The following is a 6298-nucleotide window of genomic DNA, read 5'->3' on the forward strand; positions in this document are numbered from 1 at the left end:
CTCTTGAAAGAAAAGCATATTCATTTGAGTTGAATTGATAAAGAAGGAAGCAAATCAAATAATTTGACTGTAGAGCTCAATTTCTTACCACTACACTATAATTCTCCAAAACTGCTGCTTCAGAAATGGAGTTTGATTTCTAATTGATGTATTCACAGTAACATGAATGCCTACTCATTAAAAGCAAGAGTTCATCTTTAACTGATAAAACTATATTAGGTGGTAAAGCTAACTCTAAAAGTAACTCTAATATATAATAATTTTTGAGATTACCATTTGCTAAAAAGTACAAGCTTATCTCTAATATATATTTTAAAAACTAAATATGATAATCTAAAACATATTTAGCATCTATACCTAAATATATTCACTATTCATCTTGAAAAAGGAAATTGCAATTGTTTTTCTTTCTTTCTCCCCCCCCCCCCCCCCCCCCAACCACTCCATACTCAACAACAAAAAATCCCCCCCCCCGAAATCCTTAATAAAATGACCAACAAAAATTCAAGCCAAAACCTAGAAGGAAAAAGGGATCATGACTTCTGGTTAATTTGGATATTGACCCAAAACTACTTAAAATTTTTACTCACCTTTTCTTTATATTCTAAGTTCTCTATTTTTAATTGAACAGCTTAAGGAACACTGCAAAATCTATTGTTTCGCAAGGAGAGGGGCAATGAGATTGAATGACTATGTCGTAAATACAAAGACAAAAGAAAATATGTTTAGTCTATATATTCCTAATAGCAATCTTTAAAGTACTGAAATAATCCCAATAAATTAAAGTTAGAGGAAACTGGATTCTGGAATAACATAAAGATCATCTTGTAAAAGTTTTCCTATCCCAAAATGAAATGTATTTCCTTAAGGAATAGTGAGCTTCCTGTAAAAAAACGTGATTTGTGACAAATTTAAAGGCCGATATGGTAAAGGAGCAATAGAATGCAATCCTAATGGCCTAGGTACTGGAATGCAAAGAAGAATTCATCAGATAGAACCTGGAATGGTTTAGCAAATTTAGTCTGTGTGCATGGAGTGCCAGGGCTACCGGGAACAATCAGTCCTAAAGATAGATGTAAAAGCTGCAATGGAAAGAAAATCATTTAAGAGAAGAAGATTCTAGAAGTTCATATTGACAAAAGCACAAAAGATGGCCAGAAGATAACATTCCATGGTGAAGGAGACCAAGAACCAGGACTGAAACCTGGAGATAACATCATTGTTTTAGATCAGAAGGACCATGCTGTTTTCTCTCCATGAGGAGACCATTTTGCATATGTTTGGAATACAGCTGATTGAAGCATTGTGTGGCTTCCAAAAACCAATATCTCCTCTTGATAACGAAATCATAGTCATCCTCACCTCTCATTCAGGTCAGAGTGTCAAGCATGGAGATATCAAGTATCTGCTGAATGAAGGCATGCCAGTTTATCATATACCACATAAAAGGGGTCGCCTAATCATCAAATTTAAGGCTTTGAATGGCTTTCTCTCTCCTGATAAACTCTCTTTGCCTAAAATACTCCTACCTGAAAGGAAAGAAGTAGAATAGACTAATGAAATGAACGATGTAGAACTGATGGACTTTGATCTGAATCAAGAAATACGGCGCCATTGCAATGGAGAAGCACATGAGGATGATGAACATCATCCTGGGGGTGGTGGTCAGTGTCAGACCTCTTAACAGGGTTAGTGGATAAACATTTCATATGCATTAGTGAATGAGTGAAGGACTATAATCATAATATACTCACTATGTGCTATCATTTTTGTTTTAATATTCAACTATAGTAGTGTTTTAAAAGTTAATGAAAAATAAACTCAAATATAAAAGTTTGAAAGAAAGAAGAAAGAAAGAGAGAGAGAGAGGAAGGAAGGAAGGAATGAAGGAAGGAAGGAAGGAAGGAAGGAAGGAAGGAAGAGTTTCTCTTTCCTAAAAGTCTCCACAAAGGGACTGGTGGTTCCTCTGAGACGCTATACCAGGTGACCCAGGACCATCGGTCTAGGTTGTCTTTCACAGAATCCCATTAAGCCTGCTTCCTTCCTGGTCATGGCTTTTCTCATTGATGTTTACAGGTCTGAATACTTAGTTTTCATTTACAGAGTCTCTGCCCTAAAAATGCATTTGTTCCAACAAGCATTTTGAGGAAAAATATAGCTTTTAACCATTCAGACATGGCCTGTGGGACTCAGTGGATCAAGCAGGAGATGACAGATGCAATTGGTTTGTAGAAATTTTTAAGCCATAAGAGAAAGATCTCCTAGGAAAAGTGGCACGACTGCTGCCGCTTTTAAAGTGACAGAGCAATAGATCTTGGGCTGCCTCGGGTACTGCCTAAAGAATCAATAAACACTCTTTAAAGGCTCACTGATGTCTCATGAAAGGCATCCAAAAACATTCTGTTTAGAATATCCATCTTATTTCCTTCTGTACAATGTAACTCCCCTACGGCTGACAAATTGAGAAAAGGCTGATTTGTCTGTTTTAAAAGATATCTGATTTAATAGAGGACATTGAGAGGTAATTTGGAAATTCTCCTTTTGAGAAATCTCAACTACGTTTAAATAGAAAGTATGTTCATTAGGGAAACACTCATTTAATGAAAATAATTTGTTGTTATTAAATGACTTTCAGTAATACTTTCTAAAAAGGTGGTTACATAAAAAGCCTTAATCATAATTTTTATTGTTGTTATTATTTAATTCAAAAATCTAAGATTTATAACTATTGTTTCCTTATAAAACATTAGAGAATATTATTGCTATGTAATTGTATGTTGATTAACACTCAATCTTTGTATATATAAAGTAAGGTTCCCAATCTATTAAGACTCTTGATAAGGCCTTCTCATTGGAAAATGGGAAGAAAAAAAAAGAAAGAAAGAAAAAAAGAAAAATGGGAAGAATAATATCTTCCTCACAAAGTTATTGTTAATATTAAATTATAAAAATGTTATCACATGTAAATTCTTGGTACAATGTATGTCGATATTTTCTTTCTTGTTGAAATATTAGTATACTATTTATGACTTTTAAAGTTTATAAATATATGTCATATATTCTTTGAATATGACCATAAAATATCAAGTCACTTGTATATGAATCTACAAGTCTCATAATCCATATTCTTGGCACCATTTTGAAATTTATTCATAAAACATATTTGAGCTATCTCAAGAGAATTTGAAAATTGCTTTGTCTTGATGAGGTTTATGATACTGGTATTACAAAATTAATAACATTATATTTCTAACATAAGTTTATACACAGGAAAAAGCCAAAGCAACGTAAAGAAAATAGACAAGTAATTAAACATGAATGGAGACAATAGCTATTTAGAGATGTGCGGGTGGCTGTAGAGATCTAAAACTTATATATTAATGCTTAGAAAGCCATGTGTAGGCTTTATTACATAGGATATAAAGTGGAAATGAGGATTTTAAAAGAATATAGGACACATGGGTATGTGTGTGTAAATGTAATGTTTCTCTTAAGTACTTCCAACAAGAACAATAACAAAATGTTTAAAAACATAAAAAGCCCGGCAAATAAATCCTTTTTATATAAAGCACTATTTTTTTTTATGTTCTCATAGTTTCCTTCCCTAGCAGATATAGTATCGATAGTTTGCCTACATTTTGTTGTTGTTGTTGTTGTTGTTTAAATTGTGTTAATGTGTTTTATTTGTTTAATAGAGTATTTGGGGAGAAATATTGAATGACTTGAAGCAAACTACACATTTTCCAGTACCCATAGCCCTCATCTCTCAAAAGATTCATAAACATATCCTTGGTTTTAGAATTCATTTCAGTTTGGTCTCTTCTTTAGAATTTTTAAGTAAATATACAGTTATTCCAAATATTCCTGAATCCTTGTAAGTAGTTCATGCATATAGGCACTAAGTTTTTCTTAATACCTTTCTTTCAATTTCTTGGGTTTCTGTTTGTTTGTTCTGAGAGTTGGCTTTCATTTGAAACTCAGTTTCTGAAAACTGTTTAATTCTTTGGGCTTATTAACAGTAATATGAAGAATAATAGAGGTACCACTACACACTTATTAGAATGCCCCAAATCCAGAATACTGACAACACTAAACAATGATGAGAATGTGGAGCAACAGAAACTCTCATTCATTGCAAGTGGTAATAAAAAATGTTACCGCCACTTTGGAAGACAATTTGACAATTTCTTTCAATACTAAACATACTCTTTACCATACAATCTCACAATCTCTCTCCTTGGTAATCATCCAAAGGAAATGAAAACTTATGTCTACACAGCAACCTGCCCACAATGTTTATAGCAGCTTTATTCATAACTGACAAAATGTGGAAGCAACCAAGATGTCCTTCAGTGGATGAATGAATGAATAATACATAGAGAATATTATTTAGCATTAAAAGTAAGTGAGCTATCAAGCCATGAAAAGACATAAAGGAAACTTAAATGCATATTATTAAGTGAAAGAAGCCAATCTGAAAAGGCCATAAACTATATGATTTCAACCACATGACGTTCTGGAAAAGGTAAAATTTTGGAGACAGAAAAAAGATCAGTGGTTGCCAGAGGTTAGGGAGAAGAAGGGATAAACAGGTGGAACATAGAGGATTCTTAGGGCATTGAAACTATTCTGTATTTTGCTCAAGCAAATATATGTCATTATGTATTTGTCAAAAACTATAAAATGTAAAACACCAAGAGTAAACCCTAATAGAAACTATGGACTTTGGGTGATAATGATGCATCAGTATAGGACCATCGATTGTAACAAATGTACCTGTCTGGTGCAGGATGTTGATAGGGGGAGAAGGTGAATGTGTGTGAGGGCAGGAATTATAGGGGAGAACTTTCTGTCCTTTCCATTTAATTTTGCTATGAACATAAAACTACTCTAAAAAATTAAGTCTCTTAAAAAATAAGTAACAAATGGCATTAAATATATTTTGGCATGAAAATATGTGATGTTGGTAAAGCTAATGTAGCAATTCTTAAATACAGATGCAGTCTTGAGAAGTTATTATATCTTTCCAGAAAACACAACTCTTGCCTGATTCTTCTCTCCATTCTTAGAAAAGTTTTAAAATACCAGTATCTGTAATTCCCAAGATTTAGTATCATTCTTTCCTTCTGTTCTCTATGCTTCTCTAGTGAAAATTATATCTTATTTGTTTTAAATAAAGAAACACTTATACTTCTCTGGAAAATACGACATGGATCTATGATGAATATGCAAGATTTCCTGTTACGGAAAATGAAGAGTGGAATGGTATTCTATTAAAGTAAACTTTCTGTTTACCTGTGATTCAAAGAAAAGGGCTTCTGGTTTAATATTTTCATTACTAGAGATATCACCCACACAGGAATGGATTGACTTGAAAAGAGAAAGAATAAAAAAAGAGAAGAATAAGGAGGGAGGGAAGGAAGGAGGGAAGGAGGGAGGTGGGGGGAAAGAGGGAAAAGAGGACCTGTAAGAAGAGAAGAAAGGAAAAAACTTAAGTAAAAGAAAACTAGAAAATACGTAAAATACATTTTATCCGACCTCCATACTAAGTATGCTTTAATAGGTGATAACTCACATTGTACTTCAGATTCCTGGAGTTTATGCATATCATAATTTTGAACACAGTAATTGAACTGTAGAAGTTCAGAAGTGTTGATTAATATAATACACAAAATTGTAATCAGGCCAGATTTTACTTTATTAAACTTAGCCTATTTTTTAAAATCACTGTCTGACATTGTAAAATATATCCTAGCAATAATGACACTAGACTACCAATGAGAATACTTTAATATTTATCTTGAAAAAGACATTAAGTACAAATACGGTTTTTCCTGAAGATGTAAAAACCCACTAAATTAAAAGAAAAAAAATATGAAAGATTATTTGGACAGTCAAAATTATACATTCTTCACGATTGTAAATAATTCTGGGAAGGGGAGCAGAGTTTGTCACCCCAATAAATGCCTCTTTGGGATACTGATTATTTTAAGCTGAGTATTTTGAAGGGCCTGAAGGCTTAGAAAGAAACTTTGACCTTCCTTACCAGATGGCTACTATAAACATGGGGGTATATATATTCTTTCGAGTTAGTGTTTTTGTTTTCTATGGCATCATATTGGCCGATTTTTCTATCTAAATTGAATAATAAACTAGAAATAATCATTGTATACTCACTTGAGGACAACTAGAACTCCATGTGATCAGCTGTTGCTATTAAACAGGATACTTTCAAAGCATTGCAGTGACGTCTTTTCGCCATAACATTACTTGGTTTGTCCTACCTTCAAGGATATTT

At 33.0% G+C, this 6298-nt stretch overlaps 1 pseudogene; it reads left to right on the top strand.

Annotated features, from left to right (window-relative positions):
- The first annotated feature begins 955 nt into the window (after positions 1-955).
- On the top strand, positions 956-1684 carry LOC102879060 (annotated as a pseudogene).
- The last annotated feature ends 4614 nt before the right edge of the window (positions 1685-6298 follow it).

Source organism: Pteropus alecto, unplaced genomic scaffold (genome assembly GCF_000325575.1).
Source record: "Pteropus alecto unplaced genomic scaffold, ASM32557v1 scaffold79, whole genome shotgun sequence".
Lineage (NCBI taxonomy): Eukaryota > Metazoa > Chordata > Mammalia > Chiroptera > Pteropodidae > Pteropus > Pteropus alecto.